We start from the raw sequence: 14054 nt of genomic DNA on the forward strand, positions 1-14054 counted from the left end.
CGGGTCGCTCTTGTCGGACGGCGATGGATATTTGATCTGCATTAATGTTGTTTTCTGTTCTCTCCTTTCAGAGGGCTGTACATTTCTATATTAGATAAAGGGCACATTAGATCCATATTGGACCACTGGCCGGAAACCGATGTAAAGGTACGATGCTCGCCCGTCCTCGTTCCCTCAGGCTGTCTCAAAACCTTCTTAGAGAAGCATACTCACTCTAAACACTCTCAGCCATCATCCTAATCAAGCCTTCTGAACGACCAACAACCCCTACAGATCATCCGGACCCGACAGACTCATCCCAATCCCAGCCGTCCTCTCCTACTGCTTCACCTCCCCCTAAACCACCGGCCAGATCTTCAACGATTCCGCTGTAACACCGCTACGGTATCTGCTGGCACTATATCAATAAATGTCATGTGATATCATATAACCCCGATCCTTCCAGCCCCCTGAGTTTTGTAGTTCTAGTTCCATCATATATACGTTTTAAGGACCGGTGCCCGGGATTCAGTAGACGCCCCCTATAGTTATGAAGCCACCAGAGTGCCGTGCGGCCCTCGTCTGGATCAAGACCTTTGAGGGCTCCTAGGCACGCGGCCCGTCCCCTGCAAAACACTATAATGCGCGCGGACGCACAAAATTAAGAAGCTCGTCCGTACCCCTCCTCGCGGGAGAAGTCCCCCTGTGTGGCTGGTTACTGGGTGGCGTGGGGCCCCTAGGCACCTGCCTAATGGATAATCTGTAGTTATAGTATCGATTTTCATGAATGGTAAGGAAAGTCCTTTTTCCAGGAAACGCGTGAAAAAGAAGTGATGCCTACCTCCAGGTCAACAACAAAAACGTTACCGCAACGGCGCAACTGCTCTGAAGTATCCCTCGGCTTAACCCCTTAAGGACAATGGGTTCTTCTTAAACCCATTAAAAACAATGTATTGTGAGTCCGTGCATGTACAGGCTTTGTCATTAAGGGGTTAAAGAAGGAGATATTATTAATAAATGTCAATTAACTTGAGTTAACAGGAGCGCTGATCCCGTGAGATCCCGTGTGGAATATGCTGCAGAATCTCTGCTCCTCGAGGGCCGGCTATCAAATATCTGACTTTTTAATATTATTATTTATGTGTTTTGTGCACCCAGGCGGTAGTAGTCACCGATGGAGAGCGGATTCTGGGCCTCGGAGATCTCGGGGTTTACGGGATGGGGATACCGGTCGGGAAGCTCTGCCTGTACACGGCGTGCGCCGGGATCCGGCCTCAGAAATGCCTTCCCGTGGTCGTTGACGTCGGGACTGATAATCCGGTAAGTCGCTTGGCTGGTATGACAGGCGACGGTAAACAATTACCCGCCGTGACCGCTCAACGGTCTTCTGTGCTGTAGTCGCCGTAGGCGAGTTAGAAACCGAATTTGCCGGCAGGTCGGCCCCATTCGGCCCCCATCCAGTCACCCAGTTATTCCTGCTGTAAAGACTCAAACCTTAATCAGTCGTTGGTCTCGTCTTAGATTCAGGAGCCGTATGCCGATCCCATGCATGTTTAATACCCTCGCTGTATTAGCCTCTACCACTTCTGCTGGGAGGCTGTTCCACTTACCTACCACTCTCTCAGTAAAGTAGATGAAAGCATCCGTTTTAAGAAAATGTTGGTAATGTTCCTGTTGTGCCAAATGGTTGGATTTATGTCAGACCTGATTAATAGCGCAGCAGTCAGTGAGGTTAATGCTGGATAGCAGATGCGATGGTTTTGGGTCCGTAACGGGTGAGTGGGATTGGATAACCGGCAGATAGTTAACTGTTTAGTTGCCTGGATTGGCCGGTGCGGAGAGGTTGCGATACGTCGTGATGTCACCGCGTGACACGAAGGGGCCGCTGATGGCGTCGGGTTCTTTCTCGCAGACCCTGCTTAAGGATCCGTTCTACATGGGGCTTTACCAGAAGAGAGACCGCACCGAGCTGTACGACGAGCTCATCGATGAGTTCATGGACGCCGTTACAGACCGGTAAGGAAGTCGCACGTGGTTATAGTTCGGGGGGCCGACCCCCGATATGCCGGCCGAGAAAATGTTGGTTTTTAATCGTTTTGGCTTTTCCTGCTTTCAGTAAAATGCGCGTTTCTTTCACCGGCAAAGTCCGGTCTTAATATTAATGAATGTTTGGTTTCGTATGACGTCCACGCGTTGTCCTCGTGATTTCTCATCCCTTAATTACTGTTATTTTTGGTAATAAATGCCGTTTTTTTATATTTTAGGTACGGCCAGAATACTCTTATTCAGTTTGAGGATTTTGGAAACCACAATGCCTTCCGCTTTCTGAGGAAATACAGAGAGAAATACTGCACGTTCAATGACGATATCCAAGGTATTAAATGGCTTTAACTTCTAAGGCGTGTTGTAGCAGATCAGCCCCATTCGGCCCCCGTCTAGTCGCCTGTTCTTCCTGATCTTAAGACTCCAACCTTAATCAGTCGTTGGTCTCGTCTTAGATTCGGGAGCCGTATGCCGATCCCAATGCATGGTTTAATCCCCTCGCTGCATTACTCTCTACCACTTCTGCTGGGAGGCTGTTCAGTTTATCTACCACCCTCCGTAGCTAAGTTTTACTCTGACCTTTGCAGGCACTGCCTCGGTAGCCCTGGCTGGGCTTTTGGCAACCGCAGCAAGTCCTCGGCAAACCCATCACTGAGCAAACTTCCTTTTCCTTGGAGCCGGAGAGGTAAGAGGATATAAAAATACCAATAAAAAAAAGATTTGCTTTAAAGAAGTCCTGCCGTGTGCCCCGTTGTTTGGTGCTATTAATACAGTATGAAAGCTTTTCTGTGTTGAGCCAGACCACAATATTTCCGAGGTTAAGCCCCCTGATGTACGGTCAGAACCGATAAATGTTCACGAGGCCGCTCTCTGCGCACTTCGCGTACGTTGCGTTTTGGGGGGTTTCATATCGGTTCTAGTATTTCTTTTCTCAGGCCGCGCTTGGGATTGCCAACCTCATCGTCATGGCCATGATGGAAAGAGGACTGACGGCGGAGAATGCCCGGGAGAAAATCTGGATGTTTGACAAGTTCGGCTTATTGGTTCAGGTGATACATGGAGACTTCATTTATTATTATTATTATTTTATATAGTGCCATCATACGCCGTAGTGCTGTACAATGGGTCTTAAGGTGTCTGGCTGTGAATGAGAGATTGCGCATGAGCGCTGTGCTTACAATCAGATGTAATTACCTTACGCGCCGCTCTTGGACCCTCCGCCGCCCCCTCCACTATCTGGTCTTCCTGCAATAAAAGGGGCACTGTGTCTTTAAGACTCGTATAGTCTGGAGGGGGGCGCTGATCGCCTAAGTGGGGCAATTTGCTCCCGTTTTTGAAGCCCCAGACTGGCCACCCGGCTGTCAGCCCCCCCCGTAATCCCCCGATTTGGTGATCTTTCATAGGGATATGCCTGGAACATAAAGAAATAACGCGCAAGCCGTGCGTTTCCACCAGTGCGCCGTACTAAAAACACCAGGCTGCCGCGGGCACCAAGTTACCGGTCCGGCCCTGAATGCTGCCCCCCCTAGGCCGGTATACGTAGCTGCTTACGACTTGCCGAGCGTTTGTTTTTGAGGCAGATGGGCCGCTTTGCTCCGAGGCATCCTGCTGCGTTGTATGCGCATGACCCTAGTTGCTCGCCAGTAAAGCGCTGCCCCCCCCCCCCCCCCCCGCAGCATGTAGGTGTGTGAGTTTATACATCATGCATGCTGCAGGGGGGGCGGCGAGGGCCAATCAGCAGTTAATGGGTTGGATTTATTTAATTTTAAAGCAAAGACATCGATACGGGGAGAGGTTAAAAATATGATTCATTATAGCAGTTGATCCGGTTGCGTAATCAGGATGACAGCTGACCGACAGCAGTTGTCTATTCCCCCCCCCCCCCCCTTAACGTATATTTATAAATATATTACTATAAATCCAGTATTTATAAAGCTTCCTCTGACTTCCAGCTGGAGCCGGGGGGTTAATAAGGAATCTCGCGCCATGTTGGTAACGGCCTCCTGTCTGTGAATGAATGCGGCTGATCTGATGCGAGACCCCCTAAGTATTATTTCGGGCCTGCAAGAGGCAAAACTGCCTCTTTTTTATTTATTTATTTATTTATTTATTTATTTTTTATTTATTTTAAAAAATATATATATATTTTTTTAAAACTCCGTTTCAGGGCCGAGAGGAAGGTGCGGACGGCAATCAGGAGTCTTTTGCCCACCCGGCCCCGAAGCAGAGCGTGAAAACCTTCTTGGATGCGGTGAATGTTTTAAAGCCGGCGGCAATCATTGGTAAATCTCCGTCTTTAACCCTTTTACTTATGCAGCAGTTTTCACTCAGCGCTGGAAACACTCATTTAAAAATGCATAGTTTTTGTTGGGCCATGAGGATTACATATTTGGCTTTGTCTACTTGACTGCAGGTGTAGCAGGCGCCGGGCGTCTCTTTACAGAGGACGTCATCAAAGCCATGGCTTCCATTAACGAGAGGCCGATCGTCTTTGCCCTGAGTAATCCAACGTTAAAAGCCGAGTGCACGGCGGAGGAAGCGTACACTCTGACGGAGGTGAGGAGCGGGAATCATTAATTATTATTTTATTTATATGGCACCGTCATATTCCGCAGCGCCGTACAATGGGACTTAAGTTCGGTTTGATTTGGGCCAAGTTCTAGACGCCTGAAACTGACATCCCTTTATCTTATTCACTACCTCTGTATACGTTGGATATAAATGTATACAACAGTTCATTAACCCCTTCAGGACCGGCGTCCCTTGAAAACCGCAGATTTTTTTTTTTTTAATGATTTTAATTCCGTGCTTGTGATTCGCTTCAAAGCGATCACGTGCACGGAACGGAGGGGGAGTGGCTGCTACGGATCGCTGGGGACACCGTCATCATCGATGACGTACCTGGTACGCCCCGGTCTGTGGGTGACGCCCAACCAGGAAGTACCAGGTATGTCACCGGTACGGAAGGGGTTAAAAGGCTATGATGGGATCCATCAAGCAAAACTCCCAGCATACAAAACTCAGCCTTTAACCCCTTAACGTCCAATGACGGGCCAGGCACGTCACACAGGAATGACACTAATAAAATGAATTGGTAAGGGTGCTATTCTGTATATACTACACAGCTGCACGAGTAATATGCGGAATTTACTATTAGTTTTCTTTCCTTGAATTTTTTTGTATCTATTTTATACAAGCGTTTTATTTTGGTCATGATGATGATGTAAGATGAATTGATTTATGACGCGTTCACCGTTTGATATCCTTGTACAGGGACGCTGTCTCTTTGCCAGCGGAAGTCCGTTTGATACGGTGACTCTGCCTGACGGACGATCCTATAAACCCGGACAGGGGAACAATGCCTACATATTCCCAGGTATTTCCTTCCCGTCTCACGCGCATGCTCTGTCCCTTTAAACTTCTCAGTTGGGATGGATTGAACCTCCTTTTATTGCAGATTTCGTTTAGTTGATCTTGATGCCTGTGATTGCTTGTTACCGTGACCTCCCCGCTGCGTTTCGCTTTCTACACAGGTGTTGCCCTGGCGGTAATTCTGAGCGGCGTGCGCCATATCAGTGACCGGGTCTTCCTTGAAGCTGCCAAGGTGGGGGTGTAGTTATAAAAAAAAAAAAAAACAGAAAACCATCCCTTCTATCTCTACCTACATTTATGTCATTGCCTCCCCTGCTGAAAGTCGCTTGCTGGAGATTAGTTCATTTAAATGGGGCGGCTAACACACAAAGTATACATTAATACATACAGACACCTCAGGGGGTGAGAATCCAGCCCCTGACCTACCATCCAGCCTTATGGTACTTAATACAAAGTTCCTGGCAGGAATGGTGGGCTTTTGGGGGCTCTGCTTATGAGCTTGAGGGAGGGGTTATGGCTGTGTTGCCAGGGGGGGGGAGGGTTATGGCTGTGTGTTGCCGGGGGGGGGGGTATGGCTGTGTGTGGCTGGGAGGGGTTATGGCTGTGTTGCCGGGGGGGGAGGGGTTATGGCTGTGTGTGGCTGGGAGGGGTTATGGCTGTGTGTGGCTGGGAGGGGTTATGGCTGTGTGTGGCTGGGAGGGGTTATGGCTGTGTGTGGCTGGGAGGGGTTATGGGTGTGTGTGGCTGGGAGGGGTTATGGCTGTGTGGCTGGGGGGGGTGGGGTTATGGGTGTGTGTGTGGCTGGGAGGGGTTATGGGTGTGTGTGTGGCTGGGAGGGGTTATGGCTGTGTGTGGCTGGGAGGGGTTATGGCTGTGTGTGGCTGGGAGGGGTTATGGCTGTGTGTGGCCGGGAGGGGTTATGGCTGTGTGTGGCTGGGAGGGGTTATGGCTGTGTGTGGCTGGGAGGGGTTATGGCTGTGTGTGGCTGGGAGGGGTTATGGCTGTGTTGCCGGGGGGAGGGGTTATGGGGGTGTGTGGCTGGGAGGGGTTATGGCTGTGTTGCCGGGGGGAGGGGTTATGGGTGTGTGTGGCTGGGAGGGGTTATGGCTGTGTTGCCGGGGGGGAGGGGTTATGGCTGTGTGTGGCCGGGAGGGGTTATGGCTGTGTGTGGCCGGGAGGGGTTATGGCTGTGTGTGGCTGGGAGGGGTTATGGCTGTGTGTGGCTGGGAGGGGCTATGGCTGTGTGTGGCTGGGAGGGGTTATGGCTGTGTTGCCGGGGGGGAGGGGTTATGGCTGTGTTGCCGGGGGGGAGGGGTTATGGCTGTGTGTGGCCGGGGGGGAGGGGTTATGGCTGTGTGTGGCCGGGGGGGAGGGGTTATGGCTGTGTGTGGCCGGGGGGGAGGGGTTATGGCTGTGTGTGGCCGGGGGGGAGGGGTTATGGCTGTGTGTGGCCGGGAGGGAGGGGTTATGGCTGTGTGTGGCCGGGAGGGGTTATGGCTGTGTGTGGCCGGGAGGGGTTATGGCTGTGTGTGGCCGGGAGGGGTTATGGCTGTGTTGCCGGGGGGGAGGGGTTATGGCTGTAGACATCCGGGAGGGGATCAAGAAAGAAGCAATGCACATTTGAAAAAGTAAAACATTTGGCCAAAAAAGAAACAATGTCTGCAAAATACATATGTGGTTCATATACAGGAAGGCATGCGTAATAAGATGAGATCTAATAGATTTTCTGAAGATGGTGGCAACCGGACGGCTTGTGATGTTTCAGGAAAACTACAAGAGAAATGAAATGAATTAATTCTGCTCTAGAAATCTATGGCTTTGCTTAATGAGATAACGGCACGCCGGTTTGCGGTAACACCGGAGCTGGTGGCGCAGGGTCAGACGGAGACTGCTTTAGCGTATATTCAGATCGCGGCTTTTGGATAATTGTCGGAGGAAGCCGAGAGAAGTTCAGTCCCGGTCGCCAAAAGCTTTAGGAAGCTCGGATAAAAGCCGGTTTTGTTCTTATTTCTGCATTTTTCTTCTCTGATAGGCCCTGGCAGAACAGTTAACTGCTGAGGAGCTGGAGCAGGGAAGGCTTTACCCGCCGCTGTCTAATATCCAGGAGGTCTCCATATGCATCGCGGTGAAAGTAGGTGGATTCGGACCTCCCAACGTTGGTCTACAAGACTTCTGGCCAACGCTATTGATGTGGAGGGCTGGGGGCCCAGATCCACAAATACTGTAACACGCGGACACATGTTAAACCTCTACGCGTTCACGCTTCCACACCACCACAGCCATACCTTGTCCTACACCACATTATTAGACCCTACTGTGCTCCTGCCTCCATCACCAGCCTTGTTTGCAGTTGAAGATGGGAGCGTTTGCTTCCATGATAGGATGTCCACATCGGCCATGTTTTCCACGACACGTATACGTAGTTTCATGTTGACCAGCACATGTGAAGCGCTGCCCTGCAGTATGTGGGATGTATAGACTTGTGGAAGTTAACCAATTAGCCAGTTATACATTCTCCATACTGCAGGGCAGCATTTAATCTATCTGGGCTGGTCTGCAATATGTAAATGGCAATACATGGCTGCAGGGGCGTAACTAGACGCCTCAGGGCCCGGGTGCGAGAATCTGTTAAGGGCTCACCCCCCAAAAAAAAACATGATTTTTACCCAACAATTTTTTTTCAACAAATTCAATTTACATATTGAATCATATCTGTAAAAAAATCAAAGAAAAAGGGGCGCATGTACAAAGGGCATAATCCAGGGGTGTCCAAGTTTTTTCTGCAGTGGGCCACTTCATCAGAATTGTATACGGGCGCGGGCCCCACTCATTTTTCACTGTGACAAAAAATATGGCCTTTAATAAAATATGCAGATTAAAATAAAGTAAAATGACACAAAACCTTTACTCTTCCTCTCACTGATTTCTGGGCCTTGAAAGTTTTGCGACTACAAATTCAGGATTCCCTAGATTTATTCTAGGGATGAACTAAAATGAAAATTCTGGACCAAAACATTCAGGGTTCACTTAGCCAAAACCGAAAATGACCCCCACCTTTAAAAAAAATAATACAAACTCACATGTTTATTAAAAGTAGGTAACACACAATTGGACAAAATTAGCAATATGACTTGGCATGATAGGAGTGTGATTGCTAACAGCAATCACACTCCTATCATGCCCAGGCAACCAGTAAATGCTGGTACCTAGGCATGATGGGACTGTGCTCGCTGTGATTGCTGTTAGCAATCACACTCCTATCATGCCAAGTCAGCCAGTACATGCTGGTACAGGGTGGCTGTAAGTGATGTGCAGACCCCATACTGCTGGCAGCATCACTACACAAGGGGGGCAGCTAGCTAGGTTTCAGCATGTACTGGCTGACTTGGCATGATAGGAGTGTGATAGCTAACAGTAGTCACAGTCCCATCATGCCTAGGTTCCAGCACTTACACATCCATCCATTAAATGCTGGAACCTAGGCATGAGGGGACTGTGATTGCTGTTAGCAATCACACTCCTATCATGCCAAGTCAGCCAATACACGCTGGTACAGGGTGGCTGTAAGTGATGTGCAGACCCCATACTGCTGGCAGCATCACTACACAAGGGGGGCAGCTAGCCAGGTTTCAGCATGTACTGGCTGACTTGGCATGATAGGAGTGTGATTGCTAACAGCAATCACAGTCCCATCATGCCTAGGTTCCAGCACTTACACATCCATGCTATCACACACACATCACACACACACACTCATAATCATTCATTCACAGATTCATTTCCTCAATCACACACACACTCATTCAAACACCCTTCCCACCCCCTTACCTGCACCCCCCACCCTACTCCATGACCAGTCCATGTGGTTGGCTACAACTCTGCTGCCAAGGACCATAGGGCAACCAACCGGCTCTGTGAGAATGCCATTTATCTGGGCTCTTTCTAGGTTCTCCGATAGAATGCTAAAAGAGAGAACTTTGTCAATGGTGGTGTTACGATTTCTCATCTCCTGCGCGTGTTTTTATTTATTTTAGGTGATGGAATTTGTGTACAGAAATGGAATGGCTTTCCAGTACCCCGAACCCTTGGACAAGAACGCCTACGTTAGATCCAAAGTGTGGAGCACAGAATACGACTCGTTCTTACCCGATGTGTATGACTGGCCGGAGTATGCATCCAAACCTCATAGAATGTTCTGATCTCGCTCGCATTGTCTTTTACAGAACAAAAAAAAAACCTTTTAAAAAAAAAAAAGAATTAGTACTGTTTTCCTCCTTCTTGGGAGAACTAACAATCGGAAAACAGAATGCTTACTTTGACCCCCCCCCCCCCCCCCCCTTGATTGCAACTGGTTTAAATGGAGTTGATCAACTTTAGACGTCTGGTTGCCTGGGTCGCGACTAGGTCACTAAAGAGTGAGTTTGTAAGACATTTCAACTTGAGTGGAGCTTCTCCAGCAACAGACCCTGTATAATGCATAGGCAATGTGGGAGAGTCCTCCCTTTTTAAAAAAAAAAAAATAAAAAAATTAAATATATATATTTATTTGCAAAATATTAGACAACTACGTATCCACCATTTGTACGCGTGTTAGACCATTCTACTAGACAAGCCCCCCGACTCTTTATATTGCCCCTGGTGAGGGAGAGCCTCGTCGAGGTTGGCCATCGAAAGTCGGGAAGCTGAAATGTTCAAATCTCCTGAAACCCACTCTTTAGTGAATAGACGTTCCTTTCTGATTCTTCTCCCATTTATAGGGGAAAAACTGCCTTTTCTTCTAAAAAGTGAAATCCTTTAAAATATTTTTTTTTTCCAAATTTTAGTCTTTGAAAATGCTTTAGATTCTGCATTAGCGATGCGCTTTAAATGTATGCATTCAATGTGCTGGGGGAAAAAAATGCAGTTCTTAACCCCTTCATGACAAAGCCCGTACCTGTACGTGCTCACAATACATTGTTTTTAATGGGTTTAAGGACAACCCATTGTCCTTAAGGGGTTAAATATTAGAATCGTGTGCCTTGTGCCGAATCTTACATGAAATCCCAACGTACTTTGAGCAGCAGAATATCATGTTTAACATCAAATGGGTGCGTTACCCTGACGACAAGTTTTTATCTACGGGCGTACCTATGATGTCATCGTTGTGTTATTATGTATTTGTGTATCTTATTTGTTACGGATTACTGTAAAGTGGTTCTAGGTATTATTTTCACCTGGATGGACTTTGCTACGTTAACGTTGATTCCTTTTGGGCGTATTTTAATGAAGGAGAAAATAACATTTTTAATATACGCTGCAAATTTCCTAAATCTCTGCCTCGGTATAAAGGCTAAACTCCTGTATTCCAGAGCCCTCCAATTATGCATGGTCCATCTGCATGTGTCTACCTCCCATCCTGTGGCTTTTATGTAAGGGTTAATGGAAGCTGGTTTTATTTTGTTGTAGGAAATCATTCCAAATATACCTAGAACATACCTATATCCCAAATACCATAAACATAATACAACAGTGTGTGCGTGTATAATTATATATATATATATATATATATATATATTCAAATAATATTTTATTTATGCCTAGAAGGGGGATATGAGATATAGAGATAGAGATATATATATATATATATATATATATATATATATCTATCTCATATCCCCTTCTAGGCATAAGTAAAATATTGTTTCTCCTTTTTAGGGGATGATAGATATATAATAACCAAAGTTGATCCATGCAATCCAGACAATAGGGGATAAAAGCTGCGGTGCAATCACTGCAAGATAATATACCAAAGGAGAACTCGGGGGAAATGAATAATTAGGAAAGCAGGATTTTATTTTCCTTTCTCTGTTTGTTACCTAAATACACGCACACTCTACCATTCATAAGCTTGGGGTGAGATGTCAATTGTGTAAATGACTATTGTAGCCGGAAACGGCTGATTTTTTTTTTATTTTATTTTTTTATAAAGGAATACCATCACTCCTGTGTTCCAATGGCCCTTTATCACTCCCATCACTGCTGTGCTCCAATGGCCCTTTATCACTCCCATCACTCCTGTGTTCCAATGGCCATTTATCCCACCCATCACTCCTGTGTTCCAATGGCCCTTTATCACTCCCATCACTCCTGTGCTCCAATGGCCCTTTATCACTCCCATCACTCCTGTGTTCCAATGGCCCTTTATCCCTCCCATCACTCCTGTGTTCCAATTGCCATTGCAACACAGGACTGATTTAATTACCCCTTTAAGTCAAAAATAAGTAAAAGGGTCATAAAAGACTGCCCACTTTTGGCTTAATTAGCCGTTTCCCCCATTTTTATGCACAATAAATTTGACAGGGACTGTAAAAGTACTTTTAATATATTCATACATTGTATGTTCCAGAATTTGACCTGCACGTTTTAGTAATGTCAGCTGTCAGTGGCAGGTATTCTGGAAACAATAGGAGCTGCTGCTGTGCATGCGCACAGGTGTCTGAATAGAGCACCACCTGCAGTGTGTAGGGAGATGTGGATAAGGGACGCCATATTCAAAAGGGACGACATAGAAATGTAAAGGCATCTCATTAAAGTGCAAATGATCTCTGTCCCTTTAAATCTGTCTATAACTAGATTATTAACTCAGGTAATCCAGGGCAGAACAATATAATTCTAGCTACTCTGTTTTCTTGTACTGTAACTCCCAACATGCAGGCATAAGAGTGTGTGTGTGTCTGTACACGTGTGCGTGTGTGTGTACGTCCGTAGGTACTGTTTACTATTCCCAGCACTAGTGACCGGACATTTCTGACTTGATAATACGTCTTCTGTCCTGATGCTTCATCTCTTGTATGCTCTTCTGCACCGTATCCGTGTCTTTGTGTTGATCCTGTCTGGAAAGAGTTTAGGAATATTCCAGACCTCTCAGGGAGAACTTGTTTTTATAATCCGTCCGAATGAATCTTAAAAGCTGGTTAAACGGGTTCATTCGCAAAACCGGGGGCTTGCAGATCAAGTATCGTTTCTTCTCGTAGACTTTACTATGTGTTGCGAAGGACCAACCCCGCTGAGCTTGGCCCACGAGAAGCCGAGCTGGTCGGATCTTGGCCAAAAAAGTGGGATTTTCAGTAAAATGTGATTGAATCAACGTGTTCTGAAACGGTTTGCTTCGGATTCTCAAAGTTTTCCGTTCTCGGTGTCTGCTTATAAATCACGATTAAATACTCCGTCTGTTTTAAAACCCAAACACCCGCTTCTATATTTCTGCATTTAAATCCGTAGTTTGTATTTTGATGATTTTGTCCAATAAATCTCTCTGTGAACGTTTACGTCCGGAATCTGTGAAATAAATTAGAATATACGGCTGAATCTGGGCTTAAATGAGAAACAGATATGCTTTTATTTTAATTATTTATTAATGCATAAAGTAACTTCGTGTTTCTGTGGAGTTGCTTTTGATGCTGTATGGTGGGACTCTTCGTGGGGTGTCGGGACATTCATCTGCCCCTTTAATATGTAATTGTGTTTTGTTGGAGGCCTGTATGGTAAATGGTTGAGGGCTCAATGATCCTTACTAGACAGGAGTTTGGGGAATAACTGGATCTATCATCCGTAATTGTTTTTCAGCCAAGAAATGGGCCGCTTAGTCTGCCCGCCGTTCTGACTTAAAGGGGAAAAGTACTTATTAAGAGTCTATGGAGGCTGCGGCGTCGGCGTGTAAATGACCTTGGGGAGAGCAGAGAGCGCCCTTGTAACCAGCTCATTTAGCAGCGGCACACCTGGGGCTCTCAGCTGCCCCCTGGTTTTGCGTTGGGGGGGGTGTCCGCTGCCCTGGGCCTGAATATGTCGCAGGACACTCGGGTCTTTATTAAACAGAACGACTGATTTAAGGTTCGAGTTTTTACAGCAGGAGAAACGAGGCCACTACACTGGGGCCGAATGGGGCCGATCTGTCTGCCAGCTATGTTTCTGTGCTAGAATAAGAGGTTACAGCCTGATCCCTGTACGAGATCTGCTCAACAGAACGAGCCCCAAAATAAAATTAACACCCCTAAAATTTAGAAGGGTACTGACTGTAATTCTGCTATTACGGGGTTATGTAAAACAAAGCAGTTCTGGTGCAAGTTGTCACAATTAGCAGGAACATTCCATGGGTTGCTATGGTGAGTGCACCGCTTCTAAAACTTAGAACGGCTTTCGTGCATCGCCCCCTAATCCCTTTTACCCTATAGCTTTATAATGAGCCCAGCACTTTTTTAATATACCCTGCTGTTGGGGGGGGGGGGGGGGGTCTGGTAGGGAGGTACAGGCCAGCCCTGGGAGTGGGGGTCGGGACACATTGGCCACTCGTCCACCTTACCAGAACAGCAACGCAGACCTCTGTTGATTTTACTCATCCCTGGGGGCAGTTACAGGCCGGAGGATCTCCCCGACCAGTGAAAACTGGGATTATTGGGGGTATGTTGAAGATAAGCCCCCGCCAAGCCGCTTGCTACAGGTTTTATGGAATATGTACATGTGTTTGGTGGAAAATGTTCCATAAATAGTAAATTTATAACGAATGGTTATATTTTACGAGTAGCCACGATCTTTTGCTACGTGAGAATCCGCGCAACTTGGAATCCTCTTGGAGATCAGAATATGCGACGCGGTGTGCGACTTAACCACGTATTCCATACCTA

At 46.9% G+C, this 14054-nt stretch overlaps 1 pseudogene; it reads left to right on the forward strand.

The window, feature by feature from the left end:
• LOC149284209 (NAD-dependent malic enzyme, mitochondrial-like) overlaps positions 1-9593 on the forward strand; it is an 11574-nt pseudogene extending 1981 nt beyond the window's left edge.
• The last annotated feature ends 4461 nt before the right edge of the window (positions 9594-14054 follow it).

This window comes from Sceloporus occidentalis, unplaced genomic scaffold (assembly GCF_023333645.1).
Source record: "Sceloporus occidentalis isolate IW3139 unplaced genomic scaffold, rSceOcc1.0.p SCAF_97, whole genome shotgun sequence".
Classification (NCBI taxonomy): Eukaryota; Metazoa; Chordata; class Lepidosauria; order Squamata; family Phrynosomatidae; genus Sceloporus; species Sceloporus occidentalis.